General features: G+C 40.1%; 1 non-coding gene and 1 pseudogene across 1 annotated transcript; one reads left to right on the forward strand and one right to left on the reverse strand.

Moving 5' to 3' along the window:
* On the reverse strand, positions 1–108 carry LOC148550034 (small nucleolar RNA R71). The gene has a single exon (XR_015898745.1). It is a non-coding gene; the product is annotated as a small nucleolar RNA R71 (small nucleolar RNA).
* Positions 109–11,665: 11,557 nt separating this feature from the next.
* Positions 11,666–12,709, forward strand: LOC148550035 (uncharacterized; annotated as a pseudogene).
* The last annotated feature ends 2,807 nt before the right edge of the window (positions 12,710–15,516 follow it).

The following is a 15,516-nucleotide window of genomic DNA, read 5'->3' on the forward strand; positions in this document are numbered from 1 at the left end:
AAGCTTAGAGTGGATGTTCAAACCTTCAAACAAAAAGAAGGTGAATCCCTCTATGAAGCTTGGGAGAGATACAAGGAACTGACCAAAAAGTGTCCTTCTGACATGCTTTCAGAATGGACCATCCTGGATATATTCTATGATGGTCTGTTTGAATTATCAAAGATGTCATTGGACCATTCTGCAGGTGGATCCATTCACCTAAAGAAAACGCCTGCAGAAGCTCAGGAACTCATTGACATGGTTGCTAATAACCAGTTCATGTACACTTCTGAAAGGAATCCTGTGAGTAATGGGACACCTCAGAGGAAGGGAGTTCTTAAAACTGATGCTCTGAATGCCATATTGGCTCAAAACAAAATATTGACTCAGCAAGTCAATATGATTTCTCAGAGTCTGAATGGATTGCAAGCTGCATCCAACAGTACTAAAGAGGCATCTTCTGAAGAAGAAGCTTATGATCCTGAGAACCCTGCAATAGCAGAGGTGAATTACATGGGTGAACCTTATAGAAACACCTATAATCCCTCATGGAGAAATTATCCAAATTTCTCATGGAAGGATCAACAAAAGCCTCAACAAGGCTTTAATAATGATGGAAGAAGCAGGTTTGGCAATAGCAAGCCTTTTCCATCACCCACTCAGCAACAGACAGAGAATTCTGAGCAGAATCCATCTAGCTTAGCAAATATAGTCTCTGATCTATCTAAGGCCACTTTAAGTTTCATGAGTAAAACAAGATCCTCCATTAGAAATTTGGAGGCACAAATGGGTCAGCTGGGTAAGAAAATCACTGAAACTCTTCCTAGTACTCTCCCAAGCAATACATAAGAGAATCCAAAAAGAGAGTGCAAGGCTATTGATATTATCAATATGGCTGAATCCAAAGAGGAAGGGGAGGACGTGAATCCCAATGAGGAAGACTTCATGGGACGTCCCCCAAACAGAAAGGAGTTCCCTATTGAGGACCTAGAGGAATCTGAGGCTTATATAGAGACTATAGAGATTCCATTAAACCTCCTTCTGCCATTCATGAGCTCTGAGAACTATTCTTCCTCTGAAGAGGATGAAGATGTAACTAAAGAGCAAGTTGCTCAATATCTAGGAGCCATCATGAAGCTGAATGCCAAGTTGTTTGGTAATGAGACTTGGAAAGATGAACTTCCTTTGTTCATTAGTGAACTAAATACATGGGTTCAGCAAACTTTACCTCAAAAGAAATAGGATCCTGGTAAATTCTTAATACCTTGTACCATAGGCACCATGACCTTTGAGAAGGATCTGTGTGACCTGGGGTCAGGCATAAACTTAATGCCACTCTCTGTAATGGAGAAACTGGGAATCTTTGAGTTACAGGCTGCCACATTCTCATTAGAGATGGCAGACAAATCCATGAAACAAGCTTATGGATTGGTAGAGGACGTGTTAGTAAAGGTTAAAGGCCTTTACATCCCTGCTGATTTCATAATCCTAGACACTAGGAAGGATGAGGATGAATGTATCATCCTTGGAAGACCCTTCCTAGCCACGGCAAAAGCTGTGATTGATGTTGACAGGGGAGAGCTAGTCCTTCAACTGAATAGGGACTACCTTGTGTTCAAGACTCAAGGTTCTCCTTCTGTAAACATGGAAAAGAGGCACGATAAGCTTCTCTCAATACAAGTCAAATAAAGCCCCCACAATCAAACTCTAAGTTTGGTGTTGGGAGGCCACAACCAAACTCTAAGTTTGGTGTTGAGAAGCCCCCACATTCAAACTCTAAGTTTGGAGTTGGGAGGCCCTCATCATGCTCTGATCCTCTGTGAACCTCCATAAGAGCTCACTGTCAAGCTATTGACATTAAAGAAGCGCTTGTTGGGAGGCAACCCAATGTTATTTATTATATCTATTTATTTTCTATTGTTATTTTATGTTTTTTTTAGGTTGATGATCATGTGGAGTCACAAAAACTACTGAAAAATCAAAAACAGAATAAAAAACAGCAATAAAAATAGCACACCCTGGAGGAAGAGCATTCTGGCGTTTAAACGCCAGAAACAAGCATCTGTCTAGCGTTTAACGCCAGAAACAAGCACCAAGCTGGCATTTAACGCCAGAAACAAACATCAACCTGGCGTTAAACGCCAAAAACAGGCTACATTTGGGCATTTAACGCCAGAAACAGGCAGCAGTCTGGCGTTAAACGCCAGGATTGCATATATAGGGCATTTTACACGCCTAAAAGGTGCAGGGATGAGAAATCCTTGACACCTCAAGATCTGTGGACCCCACAGGATCCCCACCTACCCAACTTCTCTCTTCTTCACACATTCCAATAACACTATACCCTTCACCAATCACCTCAATCTCTCTTCCCCATTACCCCTTCACCAATCATCTCCACCACTCTTCCCCATAAACCCCACCTACCTTCAAATTCAAAATCTCTTTCCCACCCAAACCCACCCTAAATGACCGAACCTAAACCCCTCTCCCTCCACTATATAAACCCCTCCATCCTTCTTCATTTTCACACAACACTACCCTCTCTTCTCCCCCTTAGCCGAATACACACATCTCTCCCTCTCCTCCATATCTTCTTATTCTTCTTCTTCTACTCTTTCTTCTTTTGCTCGAGGGCGAGCAATATTCTAAGTTTGGTGTGGTAAAAGCATAGCTTTTTTGTTTTTCCATAACCATTGATGGCACCTAAGGCCAAAGAAACCTCAAGAAAGAGGAAAGGGAAGGCAATTGCTTCCACCTCTGAGTCATAGGAGATGGAGAAATTCATCTCAAAAGCCCATCAAGACCACTTCTATGAAGTTGTGGCCAAGAAAAAGGTGATCCCCGAGGTCCCTTTTAAGCTCAAAAAGGGGCGAATATTCGGAGATCCGACAAGAGATTAGAAGAAGGGGATGGGAAGTTCTTACCAACCCCATTCAACAAGTCAGAATCTTAATGGTTCAAGAGTTCTATGCAAACGCATGGATCACTAAGAACCATGATCAAAGCATGAACCCAAACCCAAAGAATTGGCTTACAATGGTTCGGGGAAAATGCTTAGATTTCAGTCCGGAGAATGTAAGGTTGGCGTTCAACTTGCCTATGATGCAAGAAGACGCACGCCCCTACACTAGAAGGGTCAACTTTGATCAAAGGTTAGACCAAGTCCTCATGGACATATGTGTGGAAGGAGCTCAATGGAAAAGAGACTCAAAAGGCAAGCCAGTGCAATTGAGAAGACTAGACCTTAAGCCTGTGGCTAGAGGATGGTTGGAGTTCATCCAACGCTCCATCATCCCCACTAACAACCGATCCGAAGTAACTGTGGATCGGGCCATCATGATCCATAGCATCATGATTGGAGAGGAAGTAGAAGTTCATAAAGTCATCTTTCTAGAACTCTACAAAGTAGCCGAAAAGCCCTCCACCTTAGCAAGGCTAGCGTTTCCTCATCTTATTTGCCATCTATGTAACTTAGCTGGAGTTGTCATAGAAGGAGACATCCTCATTGAAGAGGACAATCCCATCACTAAGAAGAGGATGGAGCAAACAAGAGAGCCTATTCATGGATCTCAAGAAACGCATGAGGAAGCTCATCATCAAGAAATCCCTGAGATGCCTCAAGGGATGTATTTTCCTCCAAACAACTATTGGGAACAACTCAACACTTCTCTAGAAGGATTGAGTCATAACATGAACCAATTAAGGGTGGAACACCAAGAGCACTCCATCATTCTCAATGAGATTAGAGAAGATCAAAGAGCTATGAGGGAGGAGCAACAAAGGCAAGGAAGAGACATAGAGGAGCTCAAAGACACCATTGGTCTTTCAAGAAGAGGAAGACGTCACCCTCACTAAAGTGGACCCGTTCCTTAATCTCCTTATTCTGATTTTCCTGTTTTTCGTTTACTATGCTTTATGTTTTATTTATGTTTGTGTCTTTACTATATGATCATTAGTGTTTAAGTGTCTATGTCTTAAAGCTATGGATGTCATATGAATCCACCACCTTTCTTAAATGAAAAATGTTTTAATCACAAAGAATAAGAAGTACATGAATTTCGAATTCATCCTTGAAATTAGTTTAATTATTTTGATGTGGTGACAATCCTTTTTGTTTTCTGAATAAATGCTTGAACAGTGCATATGTCTTTTGAACTTGTTGTTTATGAATGTTAAATATGTTGGCTCTTGAAGAATGATGAAAAAGGAGAAATGTTATTGATAATCTGAAAAATCATAAAAATGATTCTTGAAGCAAGAAAAAGCAATGAATACAAAAGCTTGCGAAAAAAAAAAGAAAAGAAAAAGAAAAGAAAAATGGCGAAAAAAAAGAGAGAAAGAAAAAGAAAAGCAAGCAGAAAAAGCCAATAGCCCTTAAAACCAAAAGGCAAGGGTAATAAAGAGGATCCAAGGCTTTGAGCATCAGTGGGTAGGAGGGCCTAAAGGAAGAAAATCCTGGCCTAAGCGGCTAAACCAAGCTGTCCCTAACCATGTGCTTGTGGCGTGAAGGTGTCAAGTGAAAACTTGAGACTGAGCGGTTAAAGTCGAGGTCTAAAGCAAAAAAAAAAAGAGTGTGCTTAAGAACCTTGGACACCTCTAATTGGGGACTTTAGCAAAGCTGAGTCACAATCTGAAAAGGTTCACCCAGTTATGTGTCTGTGGCATGTATGTATCCGGTGGTAATACTGGAAAACAGAGTGCTTAGGGCCACGGCCAAGACTCATAAAGTAGCTGTGTTCAAGAATCAACATACTGAACTAGGAGAATCAATAACACTATCTAAATTCTAAGTTCCTATAGATGCCAACCATTCTGAACTTCAAAGGATAAAGTGAGATGCCAAAACTATTCAGAGGCAAAAAGCTACTAGTCCCGCTCATCTGATTGGAGCTAAGTTTCATTGATAGTTTGGAATTTATAGTATATTCTCTTCTTTTTATCCTATTTGATTTTCAGTTGCTTGGGGACAAGCAATAATTTAAGTTTGGTGTTGTGATGAGCGGATAATTTATACGCTTTTTGGCATTGTTTTTAGTATGTTTTTAGTATGATTTAGCTAGTTTTTATTATATTTTTATTAGCTTTTAATTAAAAATCACATTTCTGGACTTTACTATGAATTTGTGTGTTTTTCTGTGATTTCAAGTAATTTCTGGCTGAAATTGAGGGACCTGAGCAAAAATCTGATTCAGAGGCTGAAGAAGGACTGCAGATGCTGTTGGATTCTGACCTCCCTGCACTCGAAATGGATTTTCTGGAGCTACAAAACTCCAAATGGCGCTTTCGCAATTGCGTTGGAAACTAGACATCCAGGGCTTTCCAGCAAAATATAATAGTCCATACTTTATTCGAGCTTAGACGACGCAAACTGGCGTTCAACGCCAGTTCCATGTTGCATTCTAGAGTAAAACGCCAAAAATACGTCACAAACCAGAGTTAAACGCAAAAAACACGTTATAACTTGGCGTTTAACCCCAAGAGAAGCCTCTGCACGTCTAAAGCTCAAGCTCAGCCCAAGCACACACCAAAGTGGGCCCCGGAAGTGGATTTCTACACTTAAAATTATTTCTGTAAACCCTAGTAACTAGTTTAGTATAAATATAACTTTTTACTATTGTATTTAGGTCTTTTGGACCATCTTTTGATCACTTTAGATCTTTGGATCATCTTTTAATCATGTTTTGATGATTGAACCCTCTTTGGGGAGGCTGGCCATTCGGCCATGCCTAGACCTTGTTCTTATGTATTTTCAACGGTAGAGTTTCTACACACCATAGATTAAGGTGTGGAGCTCTGTTGTATCTCGAGTATTAATGCAACTACTACTATTTTCTATTCAATTCATCTTATTCTTGTTCTAAGATATTCGCTGCACTTCAACATGATGAATGTGATGATCCGTGACAGTCATCATCATTCTCACCTATGAGCGCGTGACTGACAACCACTTCCGTTCTACCTTAGACCGAGCATGTATCTCTTGGATTCCTTAATTAGAATCTTCATGGTATAAGCTAGAATCCATTGGCAGCATTCTTGAGAATCCGAAAAGTCTAAACCTTGTCTGTGGTATTCCGAGTATGATTCAGGGATTGAATGACTGTGACAAGCTTCAAACTCGCGAGTGTTGGGCGTAGTGACAGACGCAAAAAAATCACTGGATTCTATTCCAACATGATCGAGAACTGACAGATGATTAGCCGTGCTGTGACAAAGCATTTGGACCATTTTCACTAAGAGGATGGTAGGTAGCCATTGATAACGGTGAAACCCAACATACAGCTTGCCATAAAAAAGAGTAAGAATGATTTGATGAAAGCAGTGGGAAAGCAGAGATTCAGAAGGAACAGCATCTCCATGCGCTTATCTGAAATTCCTACCACTGAATTACATAAGTATCTCTATCTCTATTTTATGCTTTGTTTATTTCTATATTCGAAAACCATTATAACCATTTGAATCCACCTGACTGAGATTTACAAGATGACCATAGCTTGCTTCATACCAACAATCTCTGTAGGATCGACCCTTACTCACGTAAGGTATTACTTGGATGACCCAGTGCACTTGCTGGTTAGTTGTGCGAAGTTATGACAACGAACTAAGATTATGAACGTGCGTATAAAGTTTTTGGCGCCGTTACCAAGGAATGAACGATCACGATTTCGTGCACCAGCCTTCATAATCTCTTTGGTGAATGGGTCTTGATCCTTGCGGGAGCTATTTTCGTGGCTGGATCGAGTAGTTTTAGCTTTGAGATCGGTTAGGAGCTTGTCCTCTAATTCGTGGCGTCGCCTAGCCTCCCTTCGTAGGTCTCTCTCGACTTTGCGTTGATACTCTACCTCTTTTTCGAGTTGTTTTAGGCAATCCTGAAGTGCCTCCATGGCTCCCGTGTTTGGTGAGTTCTTGTCTTTGTTAGGTTGAGAAGTATCGTCTAGTATGACCTCCGCGTTCTTATGTGGCATTCTGTTCTCCAAATCAGAGTTGTGGTCGTTGTCTAGGTTGTCTGCCATGATGATGGGATAACTTCCAGGTCCCCGGCAACGGCGCCAATGTTTCGAGGGTTACCTAAAACTGTAGGTCAATCTCGGACGAGATCTTCTGTGCTGGCCGACGCTGATGTGTCCGACTTGTGGGTGGTGGCTAGAGCCTCCGTGTCTGACTTGTTGGACTTGTGGGTGATGCTGATCCTTCATCACCGGAGGGTGGTGGTACCTGCAAGGGACTCCGATGCTTAAGTTAGCAAGGGTATTAAGCAGGTTTTTAGTAGAATCAGAGTATGAGTTATACCTGGGTGCTCCAGTGTATTTATAATGGTGTGGAATGACCTTCCTAGAGATAAGATAGTTATCTTATCTTATCTTATCTTTGAGTGAAGTCATCTTATCTTCAAGGGAACCTCCCTTATCTCTATAGGCTTGGGCTGCCTTTGGATTTGGGTCGTGTTCCTCTGTTTGGGCCCCTTTTTGGGCTTTCCTGGTGACTTGGCCGGGCTCTTTAAGAAGAGGTCGGCTCGACCTTACCTGAAGAGGTCGGTCATCTTGTCATCAATCAACCCGGGTCGGACATCTTGACCCAGGGTATGAACAAGAGACGATGGAGTTAGGCTAAGAAGGAAGGAAATGCGTCGTGGACATTGTTTGACGTATACAAGAAGCGCTTTGATGTTTACGTTTCCGTCACTGACCATCAATCGAGTTACATGAATTTTTTCTCGTGGAATCATAGTGCAAAGTTGCCTACTCTCTGAATAGCACATCTGCCGCGACTTATTCGTTCGGAGGAAGACAAGACGTTAGTGTCATCGCTGGAATGAGATTCGATCGCCATTTGATAACAAGGAGTGTTTTCTCGGGTAGATGTATGACTTTGCCGGAGACGATCAACAACGAAGGATCGAAGCGGCGTGGAGATGGTGGGCGAGAGATTAATGAAGGAGAGGCAGAAGGTATTTCAAGTCGGGCAGGTCATGTTGGAACACAGTTGGATTGATTTGTCTTCATCCAGATGGGTCTGTATAGTATCATTTTTTTATATGGAGTTGCATGTTTTTTTTAACTGAATTTTGGTTTATTAATAATCTTGTTTAAACCAGATCAATGGTTGAAGTCCAAAAAAAAAGTTGATCAATGGTTTAGTATGTTCCTTTTTACTATACCAAAAAAAACCCTCACATGGCTGAACAAAATAGTTATTGCATGTAGATATCAAACATCTGCAGCAGGTCAAATACCTCCAACCCCGTCTTCATTCTGCCCGGCTGGTGATAAACCCCATTTTTAGGGTTTATCTTGTGCTGAATTGAGTGAATTTTATCCATTATTCTCACACTTATTCATATAATTCGCATGTTTTACATTTTCTTCCTAATTTTGTGCTATGATTGAAAACATGCTTCTTTGGCCTTAAATTTGCTAATTTTAATCCTCTCTTATTACCATTCGATGCCGTGATATGTGTGTTAAGTGTTTTCAGGTTTTATATGGCAGGAATGACTTAGAGGATGGAAAGGGAGTATGCAAAAATGGAAGGAACACAAGAAATTAAAGTTTTTAAAATCTGGCAGTGACGCGCACGCATGGACGACGCGTACGTGTGACTGATGCAGCAGACATACGACGCACACGTGTGGCTGACACCTATACGCGTGACAGAGCGTCACGTGCTATAATTACAGAAAATGCTGGGGGCGATTTCTGGGCTGCTTTTGACCCAGTTTCAGGCCCGAAAATACTGATTAGAGGCTATAGAGTGAAGCTGGAAGGGAATCAATCATTCACTTTCATTTATACACAATTTTAGGTTTAGTTGTAGGTTCCTAGAGAGAGAGAGGCTCTCTCTAGGTTTTAGGGTTTTTAGTTTTATTTCTTCTCCAATTCAGATTTCCATGTTGCTTTAATTTAGTTTCTCTTCTACATTCTATTATTTTAGCATCTTAGTTTATTTTCTTTTGTTGATTTCCTTATTTTTCCAATTTAGTTTATGAACTCTCTATGTTAGATTAAATTTCCTTTTAATGCAATTTGAGGTACTTCATGTTTATTGCTTCTTTCTTCATTTGTTATTATCGATTCCTTGCAATTGTGGTCTTAAAATTTGCATTCTCTTGTTAATTCTCTATGATTTTATTTTGTGCCTTCCAAGTGTTTGATAAAATGCTTGGATGGATTTTAATTTAGATTTTTATGTTCTTGACTTGGATTGATTAATTAGAGACTCTTGAGTTATCAAAAGTCTTTTGTTGATTGGTGATTGAAGATTGCCGGTTAACTTGAACCTCACTAAAGCTAGTCTCCCACTTTGAGTTGACTAGGACTTGTGAAATCAAGTTGATTGTATGCAGTTGACCTTCCTCCATTGTTAGAGGTTAACTAAGTAAAAGCAAAAGGCAATTACCATCACAATTGATGATGATAATGAGGATAGGAATTCCAATTCTCAATCCTTGCTAGGACTTTTCTTAGTTATTATTTTATTTGCAACTGGTTAACCAAGCTTTTTAATGAGATTTTAAGGTCAAAGAAGATGCCTGATGAGTGGAGAAAGAGCACCTTGGTACCTATCTACAAGAATAAGGGGGATATACAAAGTTGTAGAAACTATAGAGGGATTAAACTTATGAGTCATACTATGAAGTTATGGGAAAGGGTGATAGAACGGAGGTTGAGAAAAGAGACACAAGTAACAGAGAACCAATTTGGATTTATGCCAGGCAGATCTACCACTGAAGCGATATACCTATTAAGAAGGATGATGGAGAGGTATCGTAGTAATAAAAGGGATCTACATATGGTGTTTATTGATTTGGAAAAAGCGTATGATAGGGTACCAAGGGAGGTCTTATGGAAGGTTTTAGAAAAGAGGAGAGTAAGGATCGCATATATTCGGGCAATTAAAGACATGTATGATGGGGCCACAACTAGTGTGAAGACTCAAGGTGGTGTGACAGAGGAATTCCCTATTGGTATAGGATTACATCAGGGATCATCCTTAAGTCCATACCTTTTCACATTAGTCTTGGAAGTACTCACAGAGCACATCCAAGAACCTGTGCCATGGTGCATGCTTTTTGCCGATGATATCGTCCTTATGGAAGAGTCAAGGGAAGACCTAAATAAGAAGTTGGAGTTGTGGAGAGAAGCTCTAGAAGTGTATGGTCTGCGCATAAGCCGTAGCAAGACGGAATATATGGAATGTAAGTTCAGTTTGAGAAGGGAAAACCCCAATATAGAGGTGAAGATTGGAGAAAATAAAAAAAAAACTAAGCAATGAAATTCTAAACAGGGCGGAAGTTCTAGATAAGGAATTTATGCCGTTGGATATATTCCAAAAACGAATTAGATTATGCAATGAAGAGACTCAAACAAAAAACTTACCTAAACTATATGATCCTTTCTTGAATGGACCCTGTCGTGGCCGAATGAACAATTTTTTGTTATCCTCAATTAATAATAAAACTTATAAAAAAGCTGATATTTGGATAAATAAGATTCATGGTCTCCTTCTTTCTAGTATTCAAAAAACTAGTTATTTTGAAGAGAACATGGATATATTTTATCAAAAGTTATTTTTAACTGAAATTAGTTTTTTTTTAACATCCTACGAAAAGTTAAAAGTTTTAAGTATCTGGGGTGCATCATACATGATATTGGAGAGATTGAACAGGATGTAAATCATAGGATCCAAGCAGGTTGGTCAAAATGGCGGAGTGCATCTGGTTTTATATGCGACAAAAAAGTGCCTTTAAAACTTAAAGGTAAACTCTATCGCACCGCTATAAGGCCGGCTATGCTGTATGGTACGGAGTGTTGGGCGGCTAAAGTGGAGCATGAACATAAGCTGAGTGTGGCAGAGATGAAGATGTTGAGATGGATGAGTGGTCATACGCGATTGGATAAAATAAGGAATGAAGATATAAGGGAGAGAGTTGGAGTAGCACCCATTGTGGAAAAGATGGTTGAATCGCGTCTCAGGTGGTTTGGACATGTGAGAAGAAGACCGATAGAACATCCAGTCAGGAGGGTGGATGAGATGGAAGATGGACAAAGGGCGAAAGGCAGAGGAAGACCTAAGAAGACCATCCATGAGGTGGTCAAACGAGATCTACATGTAAATAGTATCTCTGTAGACATGATACATGACAGAGCACAATGGTGTCGTTTGATTCATGTAGCCGACCCCACTTAGTGGGACAAGGCTTTGTTGTTGTTGTTTGTTGTTGTTATTTACATTACTTGTCTCCTATTACAAAAACCCCAAAAATACTTTCCCATAACTAATTATAAGTACACTTCCCTGCAATTCCTTGAGAGACGACCCGAGGTTTAAATACTTCAGTTAATTTTATTCGGTTTGCTTAAGTGACAAAAAATTTAAACATTGGCTGAGGTTTAATTGTCGGTTTAGAGCTATACTTGCAACGCGATATTTTTGTGAAAATCTTTACCGACATTTTTCCTCCGTCAAGTTTTTGGCGCCGTTGCCGGGGAATTGGAAACGTATACCTTATTATTGGTTATTGTATATATTTACCTTTTGCTTGTTTGTTAGTTTTTGTTAGTTTTAGGACTTTGTTGCTTATTTTTATTAGATTTTATTTTTATTTGCTACTATGAATTCTCATCCCTTTGGCTATGAGTTTGGTTCAAATTATGTTGTATGGAATGAAAGCTACAATGAAAACATGCATCAAGGATGGGACAATCAAAGGTGGGAGGAGCCTCCAGCATATGATCAACCTTTTTGGCAATAACCTCCACCAACGTGCTATGAGCAAGAGTCATTCCCTGATGCATACCAAGACAATAGCTATGGTGGACCCCCTTGTAGTTACCAAAAAGCCCCACCATATACCTATGAACCTCCTCCTCAACATAGTTTTAAACCACCATACTTACAAGTCACTTATAATCAAACACTTCCTTATGACCCTAACCCATATCCACCATACCAACCACCTTATGAGCCAAATGAACCATACATAGAGCCATCCCAATTCCAACCCAATTACTCCCAAGAACCACCACCTTAATATACACCACCTCCAATGTATGCGGATTTTCAACCACAAGATGAATTTTCCTTTCCACCACAACCTTTCATAGGGGAATGTCCATATCTATCAATCTAAGAGCAATATGATCCTAATTATGTTAGCCAAGCAGAACAAGAGCCACGGGATCATTTTAAGGAAGCAATGGATCGACTTCAAGCAACCATCCATCAAATGGAGCGAGAGAAAAGCCGAAAAGCCCACGAAGCTCTCATGGCTAAAAAATCTCAACTTGAGAACAAGGGACTGGAGTGTGTTGTGCAACAAGTGAAAAATATGGAGAGTGTTGAACCGCTACATCCTTATCATGGTGAACCACCCTCTTATCATGAACCTTTCTTCCCAAGCAATGAACCCTCATATCCACTTCAATCCCTAATAAATGATACTCTTGGTGTTCTTCTTCAAGAGCAAAGAGAGATGCAGCAGACGACACTAGAGTTCATAGCTACCTTGACCGAGGTAGTAGATAATTTAGCTTCACTGCGCTTCAACACTCAAAGTAACCCCATGGCCGCATGTGGAGAATCTAATGAGGAGCGTAGCATGAAGGAGAAATTAAAAACTCCGGTGGAAAATGAGTAATGTGGCTTTGTATTGGAACAATTGGAGGAATCCATAACTGTTAAAGAGGAAGAAGTGGTTGAAGAGTTAGGAGATGCTAAACCTCCATAGGAATCTAGAGTTGTAGAGTATTCCTCCAAGAAGCTTGAGATTGATGTCGAATAGGGTAGTGCACAACCTCCAAGGCATATTCCCTATGAAGAATTGGACGGAATAGATCAAGAAGGAAGTTTCTTTGGTGATGATGATCATGCATCAAGCCCTCCTAGTAATGAATTTGCACCCACAAGTGAACTCCTTGAGTTTGAAGAACCTTCTCCCAATGAAATTGAAAGCAACATTGAGGTAGATTTATCTCAACCTCATATTTATAATTTGAGTGAAGAAGAAGATTTGGATGAATTCGGTGAGGAAGAGCTTGAAGTTGGAGAATCTTTTCAAAAGGTGGAAGTCCTTCGGCAAGGTTAGACAGGAGTTGAATATGCTTTGTCAAGATCATTGGAGACTTCTCTACCTAGGTTGTCGTCTACTTCGTCATTTGAGTGGGTAAAATTTATCTCTATTAGCTTTACTGTCCCACTTGAGTATGGTATTCTTGAAACGGATGGCCAACTTAGGAGGCTTTGTAGAATTAAGCGTAAGAGAAGGATGTTTAGTGGTTGGAGTTGCAAATCAAGACTCATCAAGGTTGAGATTTCAAGAGTTAGATGCAAGGGTTGGACTAGTGATCAATTGGTTGGATCTAAAAGAAGAGTTTGGTACTTCATTGAGAATTCGGATTACTTGCCACCAGGTTGGAACAATGATGATCAACTTAAGGACGGGTGTAGAAACAAGATTTGGGATCCTAACATACAAGAGGATCACTTTTGGGAGCTCAAAGCTTGTGAAGAACTTCATTAAGGCTTGGTGACTTCACTTGAAAATGTTGGAGCTTATTGGAAGTCCAAGCGTTGGTGGAGGTCTCAAGATGAGTTCAAGCACAAGCCACCATGACAAGGAGCTCACCAAACGTCCAACTTAAGGACTTTAACTAAAAGTGCTAGGTGGGAGACACCCAACCATGGTAACTTCTTTCTAATTTCCCTTTTGTTAATATTGGTAATAAGTTAAATTTTCATTTTAGTTATGATTATTTAGTTTCAGTTATGGTAGTTGTTTAATAATTTTTGGCATTGCAAAAAAAAAGGGGCTGTCACCTGTGCGTGTGAACGACGCGTACGCGTCAACGCCCAAATTTGGTTCATGCCCAAACCGTGCTGTAATGGTGTGATAGGACGGCCTAGACAGAGAGTTGTGCCAGGACCGCGCTGGTGTGGTACTAGGAGCATAGCCAACCCCACGCATACGCGTCACCCATCAATTTTCACCAACCCACGCGTACGCGTCGTTGACGCATACGCGTCATTTGCATTTCTGGCTTTCCACGCGTGGGCGTGACTGACGTGCATGCGTCAACCCCAAAATTTTGATTATCAAATACTACAAACAGAGAGTTGGGCTGCCACTGTGCGAGTGCTGTGCGTGGAGCGAAATTCACTTCCACGCGTACGCGTGACTGACGCGTACGCATTACTTCCTTATTATGCAACCCACGCGTACGCGTGGGCGACGCTTACGCGTCGCTACTTCTTTTACTTTCTTCTCTCTTTTCTTCTTCTTTCTCCTCTCATTCTTCTTTCTTTCTACATTTCTTCTTCTTCATTCCTTTCCCTTCTCATCCCTATTCTCCCTCATTTATTGCATTTGTATACTTTCATTTATTACATTTTAACTTTGTTGTTGTTTCTTATTTTCTTTTCCAAGTTTGATATTATACTATTGGTGTTGACTGTTCTTACTCAACTGATGCGCATTCTCCAAAAATTGTGCGGCAGAACTTGTTTGTCGCTGAAGAGCTGAAGATTGATGGTTTAGAAGTTATAGTAAACTCTTGTTGTAAGTATAATTACTAAACCAAGCAATCAACCTTTCTTACAAATGCTTTGGTTGTCACAAGTAACAAACCCCTTTAAAAATTGATAATCGAGTATTTAAACCTCGGGTCGTCTTCTCAAGGAATTGCAGGGAAGTATGTTCTTATTATTGGTTATGAAGATTGTAAATCAGGGTTTTGAAGTTTGGGCAATGGGCACAGGTATATTTAAATGACAAGTAAAATAAATTAACAATAATAAAATCTCTTGGCAAGGTATGAAGAACTGGAAGTCCTATCCTAGTTATCCTTATCAATTGTGATGAGAATTGGATTTTTCTCCGACTTTGTTAACCTCTAACTATGAAGGTAAGTTAAGTGGAAGAATTAATTCGAATCCTCAAGTCCCAGTCTTTCCTTGGGAAAATTTAGAGTTATTGGATCTCGAATTAATTCTTGAAGAATTCCAAATTTCAGTCAACAATGAGTTTGATAACTCAAGAGTCACCAATTATTTAACCAAAGCCAAAAGGAAAAATATCTAAATTAAATTAAAAGCATTCATGTAAATAAAGCAATCAAATTACGTCTAAATATAAATTCAAGTCATAACATGGGAAGGTTCATAAGCCAATTGGGCAACATAAATCAAATACAAATAAAAGTATTAGAGTAAATTAAAGTAGAAAATAAATATTGAAGGAATATAGAACCTGGAATGAGGATGAATTGAACTAAACTAATAGAAATCCTAAAATCCTAAATCCTAAGAGAGAGGAGAGAACCTCTCTCTCTAGAAACTACATCTAAATCCTAATATTGTGAATTATGAGAGCTTCCTTATGAATGGATGCATTCCCCCACTTTATAGCCTCTAATCTGTGTGTTCTGGGCTGAAAACTAGGTCAAGAGCAGCCCAGAAATCGCTCCCAGTGATTTCTGTTACGTTCAGGTCGCGGGAAGGTAACGCGGAGGCGTCGTCCACGCGGCCACACGGATTGCT

The sequence above is a fragment of the Arachis ipaensis genome, chromosome B8, assembly GCF_059453495.1.
Source record: "Arachis ipaensis isolate K30076 ecotype BB chromosome B8, ASM5945349v1, whole genome shotgun sequence".
In the NCBI taxonomy this organism is placed as follows: Eukaryota; Viridiplantae; Streptophyta; class Magnoliopsida; order Fabales; family Fabaceae; genus Arachis; species Arachis ipaensis.